This window comes from Drosophila biarmipes, chromosome 2R, assembly GCF_025231255.1.
Source record: "Drosophila biarmipes strain raj3 chromosome 2R, RU_DBia_V1.1, whole genome shotgun sequence".
In the NCBI taxonomy this organism is placed as follows: domain Eukaryota; kingdom Metazoa; phylum Arthropoda; class Insecta; order Diptera; family Drosophilidae; genus Drosophila; species Drosophila biarmipes.
Genome location: NC_066615.1, coordinates 1,410,964 through 1,431,615, shown reverse-complemented (window position 1 = coordinate 1,431,615; position 20,652 = coordinate 1,410,964). Strand labels below are relative to the sequence as shown.

The 20,652-nt window shown below is 35.7% G+C and overlaps 1 long non-coding RNA gene across 1 annotated transcript in view; it reads right to left on the bottom strand.

The window, feature by feature from the left end:
• Window positions 1-1,033: 1,033 nt before the first annotated feature.
• Window positions 1,034-20,652, bottom strand: part of LOC127011020 (uncharacterized) — a 49,114-nt gene continuing 29,495 nt past the window's right edge. Inside the window, exon 2 of the long non-coding RNA XR_007764026.1 lies at window positions 1,034-1,233. This is a non-coding gene — a long non-coding RNA (uncharacterized LOC127011020). The remainder of the gene's footprint in view (window positions 1,234-20,652) is intronic.

Sequence of the window (20,652 nt, the reverse complement as noted above, 5' to 3'; positions counted from 1 at the left end):
TAACGTCCGACGAACTCAATCACATTGATTTTCTGTGTGTAAAACTTTAACTTTCGGGCATTTCTACCTGTCCGCCTGTCCGCTATCCAGTTTATCTCAAGTAAACTTTCAGATAGGGATCAGTTAATAGTTTTAAGTGACTTCAACATGCCTAGGGCGCCATGGTCCACCGTCGAAACATCGAATATATTGTTACCTTCAACGCAGCTTGATTTTCTTGACGGTTTGCTTGATATTTTATTGTCTAAAAAAATCAAGTTCCAATGCTGCCTTTTCCTGATACTTAAGTGCTCGTGTTACAAAAACTATTTAGCTCGGTTCTAGGATCGGATTTAATAATATTGATAACAAAAAGCGTAAATCTGCATGTTCTCGATCATCACGTAAATTTGAAAATTCGGCCGCAAACACTGATCAGATCCGCCACAAAGTTAAGCTTTATAATCTTATCAATGCATATCAAACATGGTTCGTAGATAATAATTAAAATTTAAATGGTTCTTAGTGTAAACTAATAACCTATTTTCGTTCAGCCGTCACTATTCAATTTATGCTTTGAGTGGTTGAGAGTTAGAAAGGACACGTATGCTGATGACCTTGCAGTCTATATGGATCCCAAACTTACATTTTCTGATCACATTACTACCATGGTGAATAAAGCCAGAAGCGTGCTTGCATTTATCAAAAGGTGGTCAAAAGAATTCGATAATCCCTGAGTCACAAAAGCTTTGCTTATTTTATTAGTCCGACCAATTCTTGAGTACTGCGCTCCTGTTTGGAGTCTCCAATATGGGGTGCATGTAAACCGGATTGAGTCTGTGCAAAAAAAAAAACTTTTTCAAATTTACCTTACGGGGACTTAACTTTGGTACTATTACTACCATCCCACTCTAGTAAGCTACTTCTTATTAACTTACCATCATTAGCTGACCGTAGAACTATGCTTGGTATTACTCTTACTTTATTGTAATGTGGGGAGTCCCGAGTGACTATCTTTTAATCAATACTACTGTCCTATTTAGCAACTAAATAGTTTTACTTTATAAATTTTAATTTTCTATTGTAATATTGTCTTTTTCTTTGTCCACGATTTCGGTTACTCGTCCTAAATGGTGAACGGGCTCCGTGCGTAACAATCATTGATTGGTGTCGTAAAGGCCACTTGTTTGTAGTGAGCATAGTGCATCAACGTCCAAAAAAAAATTGCAACAATGAATCCAGAATGGGTTAGTACTGAAAAAGACCCATAGAGAAGTTCAGTTCTTACAAAAGCCTTGGTTAAAGAATTATATTGATCTAAATACTTTACATAGGCAAAAAGCAAAAAAAGAATTTGAAAAAAAATTTTGTAAGTTATTGAAAAATTCTGATTTTGGAAAAACAATGGAGGACCCCGAGTCCAGAGTCGATATAAAGGTTGTTAGTATATGGGAAGCTCTGGATAGCAAAAAGACTGGACAAAAAGCACAATGTGCAAAAAATTTAATTTCAAAATCCAATTTTCAAAGTGCAACTTAAATTAATGATATTTTGTATGCAATTCATATAAAAAGATTGTCCGTTCTATTTAATAATCCCATGTGATTAGGATTTACCATAATTAGACTTGTCGAAATGAAAAATGTGTGATTTACATTTCCAATATATGAAGCCAAAGTTTCTGAAATAGTTACTCTTAAATTATATTAAACAAAAACACCTCTAAACTAATTAAGGTTGTATGAGGTTTGGTAAAAGCATTACCTAACATTTTACGAATTTTAATAATTCATTTTTAAAAAAGTTAAAAAGTCGATGAAAAACTTGTAAGTGCTTCCCAATTCCTTATAAAATGTATAAAAAAGAATTGTTCTTATCAACTTACTGTTGCATAGTTTTAGGCATGCAAGTACGCATTAAAATGCTTTCCATACTGAAGAGAAAAGGGTTGCGCTTAATGTCTTCCATAACGTAATTTTTATTATAGAAAGTGTTACATGCAAAAGCTGAGTTATCTCAAGGGCTAGTCGAGTGCCTCGACTATCAGTTACCCGTAACTCAGCTTGAGGGAGCAAAATTAAAATGGAAATATAGAAGCAGTAAAGCGATATTTTAGAGCGGCACCTACCGGCTATTTTTGTATATTTTATGTGGGCGGCATACAGTTTTAAGCGTTTTATCCGTTTGGGGGCGTAAGAGTGGGAGTAGGTGATAGTGGCTGAAACAAACTTGCGCTGCGTAGGAAGCCCAGGAATCTGCATGTTCTAGTCCTCATAGTTTCCGAGCGGTCATAATACTCATGGCTAGATCGACTCGGCTGGTGATCCTGATTAAGAATGTACGATTATATACTTTATAGGGTCGGAAACGCTTCCTTTAACCTTGTACGTACTAGTATACGCTTTGACTTTACGAGTTACGGGAATATTTATTTAATTATTTTTCTGACCGTTTGTTTGACAGATAGACAAGGTGAGTTCCAAAGTAAACAGGGCTTAAAAAAAAGACAGAACAAATTGTTTTTTTTGGTCAAAATCAATTTATTTCATTCAAAATAGTCTCCTTCTGCTTTAACATAGCGTTTTGCACGGTCCAAAAGCATGTCGAACGAGTGTTTTTTTTCTTTGCCCGGTATGGTCGTCAGTATGCCGGTGCAAGCCTTTTGAATGGCCTCTACGTCTGCTTAACGCTTTCCTTTCATCGGCAAACGCATTTTTTCTCAAAGGTAGATGCCATATCAGGTGAATACGGGGAGTGGTTGATGGTTAAAATGTGATTTTTGGTCAAATGGTCGGACACAAGCGACGATCGATGAGACGGCGCATTATCGTGCAACAAACGAAAACTTCCATCTTCTCGATATTCGAGACGAACACGAATACAGCGCACCAAACTACCGCATTAACGATTTGGCCGGGTTGAACAAGCATTGTCTTCACTTTTGACTTCTCCAGCTACGATTTTTTGGGTTTCGGCTCGTCCGGCGACTTCAATTCAGCACTCCGGCGTTTCGTTTCGGGATCATATTGAAAAGTCCATGTTTCGTCACCAGTCACAATCATGAAAAGGTAGTTCGGGTCTTTTTTGCCTCTTTAATGATGTCCTTCGAATGTTGAATTGCGGAACAAACCGTGCACACACCTTTTGTAAGCACAAATGTTCGGCCAAAATGCGATAAATCGATGTTTTGGATATGTTCAATTCTATTTCCATGAATTTCAATGATGATTTCGACTGATTTTTTATGAATTCACGCAAACTGTGCTATGGAATTTTCGGTGATCACGGATTTTGGTTGGTCCACATGTTCATCGTCATTTGTGTCCTCACGACCACTTTGGAAACGTTGAAACCACTCGTGCAATCTGCTACGGGATAGGAAATCATCGCCATAAACTTGTTTCACCAATTGAAACGCTTCGGTAAAAGTTTTACCAATTTTTAAACAAAATGTTGGCACTTTGTTCAAAGCTCATTTTAGCACCGATGACAAAAACATACTGACATTTAACACGCAATAGCCTCACTTCCAATAGAAATGTCATTAAAATTTTACTGAAAGTCGATAAACGATAGCAAATTCTATCGCACCAGTTGACATATAGATGGCGCCACTAGAAGGCGCTAGATTAAAAAAAACCTGCTTACTCACCTTGTATGTTGAAGTCGTCCGATTTTTATTAATTTTAATTCGAAATTCTTGAAAATATAACAAATGGTATTCCCAATATTATACGATAATTTCTCAAAAAACACCGAAGTTATGTTTTGTTTCATATTATTTTCCCACCTTTTTCCCCTCCTTCCTATGACAACTATATGATATAGTCGCACGATTTAAAATGAGTTGGAAATTCAGAACTAATTAAAAAGTGTTATTTTCAAGAGTAAGAGGTTATATGGTAAAAAACACCAAAGATATAATTTTTTCACATTTTTTTCCTACCAATTTTCCGATCGTTCATATGGCATATAGTCGTCCGACTTTGATCAACTTTGATTCGAAATTCAGAACTAACTTAAAAATGTTAGTTCCAAGCGTAGGAGGTTCTATATTAAAAAACACCAAAGATATAAATTTTTTTCCGATAATTCTAATGGGACTTATAAGATATAGTTTTCCGATTCGTTCGTTCCGACTTATATACTACCTGCAATAGAAAAAAGACTTTTGGGAAAGCTTCAGCCCTATAGCTTTAATACGGAAAGGCTGGTTTGCGAAGAAACGGGCGGACAGACGGACGGACATGGCTAGATCGACTCGTCGAGGGATGCTGATCAAGAATATATATACTTTATGGGGTCGGAAAAGTCTACTTCACTGCGTTGCAAGCTTCTGACTGAAATCATTATACGCTTTGCAAGGAAATAAAGTATATTTAGCAAATTAAATTTTCTTTCCAGATTTAAAGCATAGCATTTAAAAAATTTTCCGCTAAATCCGGTTTTTTCAAAAAGTTGTAGAACAAACGGTTTCTATCTCGAGCTACTTTATACACCGCGGATTGTGGGCGTTAGAGTGTTCGTGCCACCTCGCTGAATCAAACTTGCGGCGCGTAGGAAGCCCAGGAGAGAGATTACGAGATCTCAGCGTTCATACGGTCGGACAGACAGACGGATCCTTTTACCTGTTACATACTTTCTGACGTATCTAGGATACCCTTTTACTCTACGAGTAACGGGTTAACAATTTTCTGTGGCAAAGAAAAAGAAAAAAAACGTAATGTTAAGTTATGAAGACGATGGTAGGACATCAATAAAACATCAGAGACTAATTAAAAAATATATTGTTTACAATTTTCAATGGTTAGAATCTAATTCATTTTGCTTAGGAGAGATGATACACATCAATTATGAAATCAATGGAGAATTATTAGATAACCTTAAATTGCAAACCTAACATAACATATTGAAAATTAACTAGTTTATAAATCAGTTGAGAATTGGAGGTGTTTTTTTATGAACGAGACTTTGGAAAAAACAAATAAAAATTATTTTTAGTTTGTAAAGGGTATATTTATTATTTTTAATTATATTCATGTAAACATTGTACAAAAACATTATTATTAAACTAAATACAAGATAAGCTAAGCATATAGAAAAATAATTAAATAAATTATTGGTTATACTACAAAATGTCTTCCTTATTCACACAGCTAGTCTTCGAAAACCCGAGCCCCTTACTTAAACTTTATTTCTTCTTTGCCTTACATTACTAATACGAACGTGGAATTTACTTTTGTAATATTTGTTTTTCATTTACATTACTTGGACTCATTTTTGTTGTTCTATGCACTGAATTATTATATTTTTTAATAAATTTGTTATACGTATCTACCCACTTATACTTTCCATGACGCGATTTAAATATTCCTTCCATGGCTTGAAAAACTTCCTTAGCATAACATTTTTCTTAAATATTTTTCCAACTATCCGTATTAGTATGTTTCGTTGCCGTTCCGTTTTTGATTCGTTTTTTGAGCATGTAGATTAACAAGTCATTTGAAATTTGATAATCTTTCCTTATTAACAGAAAAATGTCCAAACTTGTCTTCAGACATGATGTTTATATATTTAAAACTTATTTGCACTCGCTATTTATACCCATTAAAATATAATCCTTACCTCACGCAACTCTTATATTATGAAAAAAAAAATATAATTTTTGTATATATTTTTAAATCTTATTCATTATAAATTTCAGTTTTACTAAAAAAAATTAGAGAGCACAGACTATATTTGATTAGATTGGAGGTCTTTCTCATTTGTTGAAAAGTATTAACCGTCGACTGATTTTTGACCTTTGGTTAACTGAGACAAAATATTCATCGAAGTATATTTTGAAACTTTTAAGGAAATAATTGAAAATTTTCAAAATTGATGTAGTCACTCCTTCGATCTTAAACATATACTGTTTAGGAAACGCCATTATCTGTAATATTTATATACCATTTCCCAATTAAAAAGATACGTTTTCTTTCTTAATTAAATTTATTTAACTCTTTGATTACAATGTTCTTCCGATTTTCCTGATTCATGAGGATGATTGAGCTATTTGAACTTGGTACAAGTTGTATTTAGCTGTTACCTTGATGGTTCGACTATGTTTTGGATAGTAATTATGTGTATAGACTTCTACACTACTTTTACTATAGGTTTACTGTATTGGTTTAAGTTGGTACTAAGTCTATTATCAAGAATGATCAAAGTTCTTGTCCACTAGATGACGTTTTATGTAAAGTAAAGAATTAGACTGCGAAATTCAACGCGTGCGGGTCCACTTGTTATACTATACAGAGCTCACACATACACGTACCCATACATTGATTTTCAACCCCCAAATGTAAATAAACCAATTAAATATACCGGTTATGACTTCACATCTTCTATAAAGGAAAGTTCTGAACTCTATCGTAATTGTATTGTATGCTATATCCCAAGTATTTCACAATTTTTCTAGGTGGCTGTAGATTTCCAAAGCTATCGAACTAATATATTTTATTATAGGTCTACTAGATTTGTCGGAAAGTATGTAACAGGTAAACGGAAGTTTAAACTGAGCCGCAGGCTCAGTTAAAACCTGACGTTATGGATCTGGTAAGGTTGAAAGGCTCACTTCGGCGCAGATATATGAGATCTCAAGATCCAGTCGACAAAAGGGCATATCGTACAGCCGAAGACGATCTTAAGAAGCTTCTTTATGAAACGAAGCGAGCATATTTCGATACGATGCTTCTCAATGCTGACCCCACCAAGCCTTAACGATTTAACCTTTGGAAATGACAGCCACTTCGAAAGATCCCCATTAAAAAATCTGACGATACATGGTGCAGGTCCGAGAGGACGTCGAAGAATCGCTTGCATTTTTTAACGCTCCTCTCCCGGTTGCGTTACCAATCAAACATGTTAGCCCAGAAGAAGTTTGCCTACATATTCAAAAGCTGCATGCAAAAAAAGCGCCGGGCTTCGATGGCATTGATAGCAGAATCGATAAAGCACTGCTTAGAAAGGGAATCCTGTTCCTTGTTCTCCTGCTTCGTATCCACCACTTTCTCCTCAATGAAAGTGTGCTGTGATTACGATGATACCAAAGCCAGGAAAACCGGAGAGCCTTGTCGAGTCTTACCGACCAATAAGTTTGCTGCCCACTTTCTATAAAATATTCGAAAGAACATTCCTTAGCAGAATGATGGCAGTTACAAGAGTACAGAAAGCCATTCCAGACCACCAGTTTGTTTTTAGTCAGCGCGGGACTCCTGAGCAAGCACATCGGGTTGTTGAAAATATCCTTAATGCTTTCGAAAATAAGCAATATAGCTCTGCTATTTTTCTCGACGTCATGGAAGCTTTCGACCGCGTGTGACATGATGGCTTACTTTACAAGTTGAAGTCCCTTCTCCCGACTGGCCAATTGCTCTTGGTGAAATCATACCTGCTTGATCGAAGTTTTATGGTCGAGGTGAGAGGTGAAAGGTCAAACATTAGAATTGTTCGAGCTGGCGTTCAGGGGATTGTTCTGGGTCCCGTCCTGTATACCCTCTTTACATCCGATCTGCGGTGTCCCAATAAGCCGGGCACGCTTCTGGCTACTTATACTGATGACACTGCCTTCCTTCCTAACTCCTCATGTCTAACCGAAGCGTCAAGAATCACCTCAGAATTAACTTCCCGGCATCACAATCCCACAATCACAACAAGCACAATACCTGGGGCAAATCTTGGACAATAGCTGCTACATGTCGAGCTAAGCTTAACTGGTTGCTTAAGCCAACGAGCAAGCTGAGCCTTGGCAACAAAGTGTTGCTGTTTAAATCCATTGTGCTGCCCTCGATGACCTACTGCATCCAATTATGGGGCATGGCTTCGGAATCGAACGTCATGAAAGTGCAAATGATTCAAAACCGGGCGCTACGTAGGATTGCAAATGCGCCGTGGTACGTGAGGAATGAATCTCTAGCCTTTGACCTCCTCGTTCCCTCTGTCCGAGAGCAAATAAACCGATACTCCTGTCGGTAGAATGAACGCCTCACAGCGCCCGCAAATCACCTAGCTGCTGCCTTGGCCAACCCAAGGAAGCAAGAGCGAGTTGCCAACAGCAAAAAACAAAAAGGGATCGCACACCACCTGCCGTGTGCTTTTGGACAGTGGTTCGGAACTGGCGAATATCTCCGAGCGGTGCGTTCAGGCACTCGGACTGGCAAGCTCACCTTCACGAATCTTAATGTCCGGGATTTTGTCTATCAAAGCTAAGACAATTAGAGGCTGCAGCACACTGGACTTGCACTCGAAGACCCCGGATCGCACAATGAAGGTACGTGCCTATATACTCAGCAAAATTACCTCCACATTGGCAAGACACGATATCGCCGCCTCAGTACTCAAGGCATTCGCTGGCTTTGAGCTTGGGGATTCTGACTATCAGTCGTTGGCGCCAGTCGACATACTCCTTGGCGGCGACTACGTTTGGACCGTGTTCACCGGTCAAAAGATGTTTGACAATGAGGGCAACATCATCGCCATTTCGACAATATTTGGATGGGTCATTACATGTATCGTAAACACCGGCTGTTGACATTGACGCATCTCTACGGCGCTTTTGGGAGCTCAAGGATGTCAACCAGGAATTTCATGTAAAACCAGATGAAGATGAAGTTAAACAGCACTTTGTCAATACACACATTCGTGACCCCATCGACAAACTTCCGTTCAAAAACTCCAAGGATCAGATTTCAGATACATTACATGGAGCACTCACAAAATTCAGTGGTGTAGAACGCCGCCTTAAGAAAGACCACAATCTGCACTCACAGTACATGCAATTTATGCGGGACTATCTTCAGTTGGGCCACATGCAAGAGCTATCGCCAGATGACATTGACAAACGGCCGAGCTTTTACTTGCTACATCACCCTGTAATCACCCAAAAGTTACGGGTCGTATTTGATGGTACATTCAAGGACACGAATGGAAGGTCCTTAAATGAAGCTCTACTTATTGGACCCAGCATTCTACGAAACCTTTTCTCGATTTGTATGCGTTTGAGAATGTTCAAGTTCGTTTTCTCAGCAGATATTATCAAAATGTATCGGCAAATCTGGTTGTCTGGCTGCCAACCATTGCAGATATCAGCGTATTGTCTTCAGAGAAGACAAAGCAATCGCGGCCACCGACTTACAAGGAAAAGGGTCCAATTCTACAGAAAAGGTTCTGGGCATTCATTGGGATCCAGAAGAGGATATGTTATCCTATAAGGTCTGCCTCACAACAAATCCGGACAACACCAAACGCCAAGTGCTGTCAGATGTGGCACGTATCTTTGACCCGCTGGGTATACTTTCGCCAGTAGTGGTACAGTTTAAAATTCTATTCCAAGAATTGTGGCTGCTCGATTTTGGCTGGGACCCAGAGCTTCCTCCAAAAATTGCGGACTGGTGGAATTAATGCCGCAACGACCTACACATACTGAGATATCTTCGCCTGGGACGGTTTGTCCCAAAACACTAAAGACATCAAACTGCATGGATTTTCAGATGCCTCCACCAAGACATATTCCGCAGTCATCTACAGCAGAGTGGTGCGAGCAGATGGCACCGTATCTGTTTTGCTCATAGCAGGAAAAACCAGAGTTACTCCGCTGAAGCAGCAGTCTTTAACGCGTCTCGAGCTGTGTGGGGCTGTGCTACTGAGCCGACTGTTCCTATCAGTCAAGGCTACGCTACAACACAGGGACATTAAACTACATGCATGGTGCGACTCAACCTTAGTCTTGGCAACATTTGTAGGCAATAGAACCTCAGAAATACACGAAGCCTTACTGCGCATCACATGGCATTACGTAAGCACAAAGGAGAACTGCGCCACTCGAGGAATGTTGGCTTCAGATCTCCTTTTTTTCGACTTATGGTGGTTGGGACCTTCATGGCTGCAAGATCCAGAAATGCTAGCGGTAAAGTTGAGCTGTAAGAAATTCTGTGCTCCCCTTTCAGGAAAAGAAGGCAAGGAAGAAGTGAAGACCACCGCATTAACCACTCAGGTAGCGTGCTTTGGCTCAACGCATCTCGTCCTGGTCAAAGCTGGTACGAGCTGTAGCTTACACCTTTCGCTTCATCCAAAAAACATTAAATATCTAATGCTGGCAAATGGAAAGATGCTCATCTTTGAGTAGATTCAGGCTGCTCACATTCTTTGCCTGAAAGAGGCTCAGAGATGTTTTATGGAGGACCGTAAACTAGTGGCAGAATATAAGCGACTTCACAGCCCCTCACAGTTGGTGAAGCTTTTACCGATTATTTGCAAGGATGGCCTTCATCGAGTTGGTGGACGAGTGGACAACGCACGATTTCCAGCTGAGGCAAACCACCTTATACTGCTTCCAAGGTCGAACCCCATCACAAAAATGGTTTTGGGGTACGAACATATATCCAATCTTCATCCAGGAGTTTCTGCACTATTTGTAATTGCTCGTCAAAGGCACTGGATCTTTGGTGCACGGAACCTGATAAGAAATCGGGTTCACAACCGGATAAACTGTTTCCGTCAACTTAAACTCACGGAGCACCAATTCATGGCCGCTCTACCAGGCATACGTATAACATAAGCTTTTCCCTTCCAGCACTCTGGCTGTGATTACGCAACTTTTATCTTCGCAGGAGCATCAACGCAATGTAACACAATAACTGGCTAATGATGGAATCAATTAGAGTTTCATTCCTCCGCATTCCCCACATTGGGGAGGGAAGTGGGAGTCATCAGTACGCTCCATAAAATTGCATCTGCGTCGTGTCGCGGGAAAAACTAACTGTTCTAACCTTGAACATATGCAAACTCTGATTTCTCAGATAAGTGCTGTGGTAAACTCGCGACCGCTACACACCTGACACTGGTCTCAACTACTTGTCTCTGGCCCATTTTTTAATTGGACGCCCATTCAAAACTGTTCCAGAAGAAGACCTGACTCACCTACCTATCAATCGTCTTGACTATTGGCAACGCAGTTCCCGAGAGTATTTAACATCCCTGCAGCAACGTCAAAACTGGAACAACAAGGAACGTAACATAGCAGTAGACAACGCAGTCCTCGTCAAGGACTCAAATCATCCTCCATCAGCTTGAATATTAGCACGTGTATTGGAAATCCATCCTGGACCAGACGGACTTGTACGCGCCGTAAAACTTAAGAAATAACGCGGCCCATCACCAAGTTAGCTGTTTTGCCTAGTTCTGAAATCTTGTTTCAGCCGCCCCCATGTTAATAAACGCTTTGCAGTTTTTATGTGAATTGGAATCTTATTATCCCCCCGGTATATAAAATATCAACTTTGCCATTTTTTGATATATTTTTTGGTGCTGCGTCGCCAATTAGAGATTTTTTAGTACTTAGTGTTAAGACTACAACTGAACGCATCGGACACGAAGAAAATGAAATAAAGAATACAGTCCACTCAAAGTTCGGGAAATAAAATGTTTTTATTCTACACCACCCACCAACCGCCTAAAACTGTAGTAGCCACTGTTGTCATTTTTTTTTTTTTTTTGCTAAAATGTATTTGTCTTATTCAAACCTTTTGAATGACCTAAAAAATGTTTGCCACTCTCCCACTCTAACGCCCCCAAACGGGTGAAACGCGCAAAACTGTCTGCCGCCCACATAACGTATTCCAAAAAAACCGGTAAGTGGCGCCTAAAATATTACTTTGCTGCTTATACTCGTATATGTCCATTTTTATTTTGCTCCCTCAAGCTTTAGAATATTTATATCTGCTTAAATATCACCACTTTTTTTTTTGCTCCCTCAAGCTGAGTAACGGGTATCTTCCATGTTTTTATTTTTATTATGTACAACCCAATGTGTACCGCGTGTTTGTGATTTGTCAAGGTTATTTATACCGCACTCCTAACTTCTCGGTTTTTCTGGGAGTAGATCTCTCTTAAATACACTTCTAAAATGAGTGATTTTTTTTTAGCAAAACTAATAATGTCGATATTTGATAATGGGTAGCAGTAAAATTAATTAATTTTGCTTCTTAATTCCTTTTCCCTTACTATAGGGCTTAAGAAAGAAAACATAACCCTTTCTATAGGGTTTAAGATATAATCTTTCTCCTACAGCAACACCTTCAATTTTCCTGTTGTGACGTTTCTTATCCTCCATATCCTCTTTAGCCATTCTTTAATACTTTCTTAACTAAAAAGAGCCCTGAGGGCTGTCAATATCAGAATGATTGGTAGGAAACCTAAAACTTTGGGTACACTAATTACACGAGGTATTTAAACATTTTTCTACAAATATTATATCCCGGAATATGGGCATCAAACGGTAATGTATGGATAAGCATATCGATTATGTTCTGTAATCTATAAAAATTTATCGAAAGTGTTGGGTGATAACCACGGATTCTTATTAATAAGCAAGGATGATGAAATGGGTAACTTAAGGTACAGAAAAGGATTTGATAATTATTTTGATTTAAAGAGGAATATCAATTAAAGCTGGGTAAAATACCTACAGTCCCACAGTTTATCAATAATTAATATTGTTAAGATCACTTGCATAATCTTTGAATGGAAACAGTTGCATTAAAAATACAAATTTTTATCTACCTATCAAATTGAATGGTCAATAATAATGCACACTTATTGACTTTAATACGTATAATACGATTCCAAATGTTGAAGAGAAAATAATCTCTTTCACATCGGTGATAATGTTATTACAATTCTTTCTGGATCATACGAATTAAATGACATCACTGATTTAATTTACAATAAACTAAGATACGATAACCATGGGTAAACGTTTAAAATTCAACGTAATAATAATATACATTAAGTTAAAGTAACCACCACCCAAGAGCAATTTTACTTTTATAAGGAAAGGTCAGTTGGACCACCGTTTAGATTCCATAAAAAAGTGCTTAAACTAAATCCCACTAAAACCGATAGATTCTGATCTATTGTATGTATATCTCTGGATAATCTTCAAAGTCAGAATCCATTAAATTTTAGCATCAAGTTTTGGAGCAGTGGAGACGAAATTTCTTCGGAACCCCACTTCAACTTTTCTATACCATTAAATATTTTTTGGGAGATGTGTTTAAACAAGCCAGAAATGAACAAACTTTTCAACTAAATATGACGAATGTAATCCGGAAAATTTCCCATGTAACTCCGAGAGATTTTGCAAAAATTAATTTGTGTGATATTGTTAAAAGAGTTGGGATTCATACGTATGTTAACCCCAAATTGGGGCATTGCAGCCAACACAGCTGAAATATGAAATGGTCGGCTAGCCTCGAAAAAACAATGTGCCATAATTGAATTTACACTTAACTTATGAACTTATCACAGTTAAATTCTGACTCATATCCATGTGATAATATGAATGTTAATTTTAGTAAGAATCAGAATGCCCACTTTTATGAAATGAATTTAAATTAGGGGCCCTCTTTAGTCATCAGAATCAGTATTGTTCTATTGAGTGTCCTATTGATGTGAAAATTTCAATAGAACTCAGGATACCGAGTCATGAAAACACCCAAGCTTATTGTCTCCTTATACATCATTTAGTTGAACATAACCCATTAAAGGGACTAGTACACGAGTTGTTTAATGTTTCGAATTATGTTCAAGGTTTCTTTGATAATAATTATTAATTTTTTTAAAGAAATTTGGAAATGTTTTCGAAAAAGAACCAAGCTTAAATAATAGTTTTTAATAGAAACACCATATCTTGAAAGACTGCCATTTGGTTAGCCAAACATCGCAAAGTTTTTTGGAACGATGGAGAAAACAGTTTTCCACAAGAGAGAGAGTATCTGTGGACAATTACAAACGGTAAACTAGTTATTTGTAAGGGTGTGGAAAAGAAACGAAGAAGTAGGATAATATGGGTCCTGGCTCACTAGGTAATAAATCATGTCAAAAAAAGGGGGTGGGGGTGACCCTCTTTACTCACGCATGGTTGCATGTGTGTTTTGTCATGTCTTGTCTTGTATTGTTTTTTTCTCACCCCAAAGGTGTGTGTGTGTGAGGGGTCTTTTCTCATGCGTAGAATTTGTGGTTGTTTAGAGTGATCTTTACCCGAAAATGGTGAGTAGGAGTGTGAGAGAGGGGTGCTTTGTGATGCGTACGAATTTCTAAAACGATATTTAGGTTGAGTAGTTGGAGAAGGAGGAGGGGGAAGTTGTTTTATTATGCTTGGCCTTTTGTCGTGTGTAGGAATTACTAAACGATATTTAGGCTGAAGGGATGGGTGGGGGGGGGGGGGGAGTTGTTTTATTATTCGTGTCCGTTTTGTTTATTCAATTAGGGTTGTAGATGATATCTGTTGGTGTAATTCTATAGTGGAAGTGGTGGTGCTGGTGGTGGTTCCTAACAGAATATACACAAAAACAAATGAGATCGTTTATTTAGTCAAATACGTTTATATTTAATCATATTCGTGTTACATTAGTTTCCATTGAGTTTTTAAACAAATTAATGTACCGTTCCATCAATTTTAAGGCATTTTCTTATTTCTTTTCAACATGCATGCACCTGCAGGTGTCACGTCCGACTTTACAATCATCATATGCCCATGTACAGGATGATAGATGTTCCCCATATTTGGAATGAATTACTGGGGTGGCTTCAACATTTTTTTTTTGTGTTTTTCTCTTTATTTTAGAATTTCAATATATGATGAAATTACTTTTCGAATTTTATATTGTTGAATTATAATATGAAAACAAGCACACGTTTCTATATTATCATTACAAAATTTTCATAAATTTAAATGTTCTCCAAATGATGTTTTTATAAACTCCTTCACGGCAATACTCATGAACATGTCCCTTGACTCCAGCAGTAATTTCAAGTCCTCTTTTGAAATCATATTTCCAATATTAATTATTAGTAGTAGTAGTATTAATAAATAAATTAGTTTTATTTATCAAGGAAGAATAATTCGGTATGAGAAAATTGTTAGTAGAATCAGACATTTCGTAAACTTCTGTTCTCGACTCCCATATTGTGCATGAATGAAAGGTCTGCAGTTTTCTTTTGTGAAAAAGTTTAAGATTTTATGAGCATTGTTGAGTGAGCAGACACCATCTCGAGCATGGAATGAACAATATGGAAGGTGGTTTTCATGCATTATATTATGAGTGGGACATTCAATTTCATCAATGTTAATTACATCATCTATTTTTAAAATTTTTTTTGGCGGAATAACCTTTTTTGATACCCTTTACAAATTATTACCTTTTTTCTCTTAAATATTTTGTGTTTCTTTGAAAAAGTATACTCCGTCGTTCCAATAAATTTTATGATGTTTTTTTGTTAACCAAGTAGCTGCTTTTTCTACATTTTTTATTCAATTCAATAAAATTATATAGAGAGTGTATCATAAAATTAGAGTTCAAGATTGTTGCGTTTTTGAATACGACTCCAATTTCTTTTAGAATAAATTTATTATTATTTCCTTGAAATCCTTGAACATCAATTGCAACAATGTCTTCACTCATGATTGATTGTTAGGCAATCCGCTGAACTAGACCATTCAACGGGTTATATTCAACTAAACGATCATGTATCAGCACGCAATAAACTTGAACATTTTCGATAGCGGGCTTGCTAAGTTCAATTGAAATCCTAACATCGATGGGTCGCGATTTAACCATTTCATTTTGATATGATAAGTCTATTACGATAATAGAAGCTTTAGTTTTAAACTCAGGAGGTAATAATAGAGGAGATTCACTTCGATCTTTCTCAAAGTCCAAATTCAAGTCATCGTAGGGATATGTTTCAGAGATTAAGTAGACCCTTAGATTTCTTAAATTGTTTGTAATCAGATGGTGATTATCTTTAAATGCAATTAAAGCAAATCGTGGACGTTCACGGTTAGCAGCTAATTTAACATTCCAAACATGATGTGTTCCGTTACTTAGTTTAGGAATGCAATCGGTAGATTGGATCCACTTTATATAATATCATACATTTTAATTTTCGTTGAATCGCTAGGTGTTACATGAGGAATTTTCCATGTAATATTAGTCATATTGAGATGATATTTTCCGACTATTTATGCATTCTCAATTTTATCTTCCTCAAGTGCATCATTTAAATTTTTTGATATTAATAGTACTAGTTCATGCTTACAATTTAATAACACTTTTTTGAAATCTTCAGCAAATCCAAGTAGATTTTTAAGAGGTATTGTAAAGTTAATGTGCGGGGTTAAATTGAAATCGGGTCCTCCACTCCATCCAGAATTGTAAAGTCTCTTGCTTTCAAATTGATTTGAAGAAAAAAAGTTTTTTATTGTAGAAGTAATACCACTAAACCTGGTTCTATATATTTCAACACCATTTATTTCATAGCGTATTTCATCTAAAAAGTGTGCCATGCAAATATTTCTCATCCTTCCAATAACATTTTGAGTTTCTACGGCTCCTCCTTCCTTAAATAGGGTAATATCTCCTTGAAAATTTAGAAGAGCTCTCATGGGGGAGTACATAAAAATCTTGATTTTGAATTGAAGTTCCTATCTCATCATTTGGTTTAAATGATTGTTGATTCGGTGAATAACTGTGATATTCTTTCTTCGAAATACTAACATCAGAGAAAGGTTTTTCTCGCACTGCCAATATTTCATTAAATCTCATAACTTTAGTTAATCTCGTACTTTATAGCGCAGTGATTTAAGAATTAACTTGTTTTTTAATGTAAATGTGTGTCTTTTTACTTTCGATCCTCTTCCTATAACTTTATGTTTTAAAGTGTGCTGATGATGGTAAGTATCACCTCTTTTATTATATATAATCATTGTATTAGTCTTAAATTTCAACGAATTTTATACTTTTCACCGCGTAAATTTATAAGTTCACCGTTCTGATCAGTTATGTGTATAGAGAGTGTACTTATTTCTCTAGTGTTGACTGGTAAGTAAATGAGATTGTGTGGTGTGATATTCATTTTATAGCCCAGTGGAACATTAATTCCGAATACGTATAATGAATTATTTTGTCTACTATTAATATATGATCCGCTCCCAATATTACATACTAAGCGTATTGTGTTTATTTTTTAAATGTTGTCAGATTGTTCCGATATATATGTTTTTTTTCAGGTCGGGGTAGATTATTTTTTTATTGAAACCAAGCAATTGTCCAATGGAGTTGTTTCTATTAAAATAAATAGGTTCCATGGTAGTTGTAACATAAACTTGAAGTGTGTTATTATTACTTTCCATTTGAAATGTTTTCTCAAGATCATAATCTTTTAGTTTATTTTTTAAGAAAATCATAAATATCATTGAGTTTACCAATATGAAATAGATTATTATTTATATCAACATTGGGTATAGAGTTGTACATATGAAAGTCAATGAGTGCACACTCATAGTCACCATTCGTTAGTTCAATGGGTGGGAAATAAGAAATGTTTGTAATGGGTTCATTACCATTTAATGTAAAAGTGAATGATCTACTCAATTTGCTTACTTTCTTATATATTTATTGGTATAGTTTGCACATGAGTATTTATTCCACCCTCTAATATATAGATTTTATCATCGTCATTACTTAAAAGAATTGATTTTATATATTCATCATTATCCATATCTAAATTTAAAGGTAAAGTTTGCACATAGTTTTTTATTCCACCTTCAACAAGAATAGTTTCGTCCTCACATGGCTCCGGATTATCCTCATCGTAAATGATCACATCGTGGTCATCATCATCATCGCCATCATGGTGATCATACAAAACCAGAGTGTCGTTTTTAACCTATTTTTTGTTAAGGTTTTGAAACTCTGAAAATAAAAATAATATTTATATATAAATATTACTATTATAAATAAATAATATTTTATATATGTGTATATTATTCAACTTACCTTTTTGTACTCCACTCGAAATAGTATTATCAAAGTCTTTTTTAATATTTTGAAATTTTGAAAATAAAAATATTATTTGTATATATATAAATAATATTTTATATGTGTGTATATTATTCAACTCACCTTTTTGTACTCCACTTGAAATAGTATTAGCAACTTCTTTATTTAAATTCTGCAAAAACAAACATATTTCCCTACTCAATCAGATTATATTGTCACTATTAGTTATTTTGAAGTCATTAATTTCGTTAATTTGAATTTCAGCTGATCTAACCTCACTTTCCTTTTTATTTAAATATTCAATTAGCATTTGAGATGCTACATTTCTCTTTCTCAAATATATTACATTAATTTTTTCTGCTGCTCCGATACCTATTTCATTCATTTGTGGAGCATCGCTGAGATATCCTAGTTCTACATCTCCTATTTCTTCCCGTTTACTCTCTTGTACAAAAAGAAGATCAGCATCTTTCGAAATTCTTTCATATACTTTCCTATTTTTCTGTCTTTCTGCATGTATTACTGAATGTGTCTAAACTTTAGCAAATTCAAAGCAATCTATTCTTAGTGTTGCTAGGGGGTATTAATATTTCGCTTAGATTTTCGTTGGTGGTGGCGAGTAGTTAAATTTTTTGTATTCATACGTTTAGATATATTCACTACGTTTAGCATGCAATCTTCTATATATATTATTGCAGTGACATTTAACACCTACTCTAGAACATTTTTATGTTACGGTCAAGAATCTAGAAGGGGGTTAACCTTCTTCCTAAATTCAGGTGCCCCCCTATTTTCCGTTAATTCTCAATTAATTGCTTTTCAAAATTGTCTATTATTTCTCTCTTTGTAAATTCTATTTGAGAGTTATGCATGTTTTCAGTGCATTTGAATTTTTAAATTGTATTTCTTTTTATAGGAACTCGTGTTGCACTTTCAAATTCTGCCTCACTATCATTGATACCCATAACAATTTTTCGTGATTTTTCAGCGATCCTCTGTTTTTATTCTCTATTTTCTCAACATTTGTATCTTTACTATAAAAATCAAAAAGATTGGGTGGGTTTGATGTTGTTGTTGCAGATGTTGTTTTGGTTGCAGATGTTGTTGTTGTCGTAGATGTTGCTGTAGTTGCAGATGTAGTTGTTGTTGTAGATGCTGCTGTAGTTGATTCTTCCTCCTCCAGAAACCTACTTATCAAAGTAGGTGGGTTTGATATTGATGTTGATAATGTAGGTGTAGTTGTTGTTGTTGTTGTTGATTTTATTGTTTCTTCAACTGTGCTTGCAGTTGATGAGTTTTCATTAATACTTTTATTATTAGTATTAATTATTTTTATGTCGAGTTCACATTTTTATTACTTTCTTCACTTGTTTTATTTATAAGATCCATAAAATTATGGCTATCCTCCAAGATCGCAAATTTCAAATCAGTTTTAATATTTTTTTTCAATTTCGGCATTTTGATGAATAGATCAATCGAATTATTTAAGGTCGATGGGTTTTCAATAATCGTAATTTCACTGGGCACCAGTATCATTTTCTTAAGCGGATTTAATAGTGAAATTATAAAAAATATAATCAAAAACGACATTTTGTTTTTAACAAATGAACGCACGCACGCACTAACGATTAAACGAATAGACGAAAACTGATTACTTTTTGAAATTCTTTCCCTTTATAACCTCCAGATTTGTATGTGTATATATATATATATACATTTACGTACAACTATCTCCTGATTTTAAAAAAGTCTATACAGTGCGTAACTATACAGTCAGAATCTTTGGAGTTCAGGTTCCGTACAAAATTTTTATCTGTACATGCATGCTCTCTTAACCTAGTCAACGCACAAGCACATAATCACTTCCATTCGTATGCTTATCTTTACATGTTTTTGCACACTTTATAAATAGATATTGTGCGTGTGAAGAAACATAATTTGATTTCACACATTGACGTCAATGCGTACATTTTAATTTTTATATGCCTTCGCTTGTTCCTTATAGAATTTCTTTTTTATGAATCCAAATATCTTCTGATTTTGAACAACCCAGCCAACGCACAAGCACATAATCATTTTTTTGTTTCAGAATCTTTTCAACAAGATAATTTGTTTTTTTAATTTCGCGCTTATAAAAGCCCCCTTGAATTGTATCGCCCTTCAAGTGTTCAAGTAAATATGTATTTTGTATTTTCGGAAATCAAAAAATTTCCGTTGTCCAGTTTGAAGTATAAACTTTTTCAAAGACATGCTTATATTTACTTAATCCTACATTATCCCCCTCTTTAAACTCTCCATTTGTGAATATTTTTAAACCTCATCAAAATCTGTTTTTCATTTTTATACCCATGCAGAGCGTATAATGATTTCAGTCAGAAGTTTGCACCGCAGTGATCAGCGTCACAGACGAGTCGATCTAGCCATGTCCGTCTGTCTGTCCGTTTCTACGCAAACTAGTCTCTCAGTTTTGAAGCTATCAGGCTAAAACTTTCTCAAAAGTATTCTTTCTATTGCAGGTAGTATATAAGTCGGAACCAGCCGGATCGGACAACTATATCTTTTAGCTCGCATAGGAACTATCGGGGAAAAATTAAAAAAAAATGATATATTCGGTGTTTTTTTTAAATATAACCGACTATATCATATAGCTGTCATAGTAACGATCGGAAAATTTGTGGTAAAATAATATGAAAAAATTACATCGTCGGTGTTTTTTTTTAAATATAACCTTCTAAGCTCGGAAATAACATTTTTAAAATAGATCTGAATTTGGAATTAAATTTTATCAAGA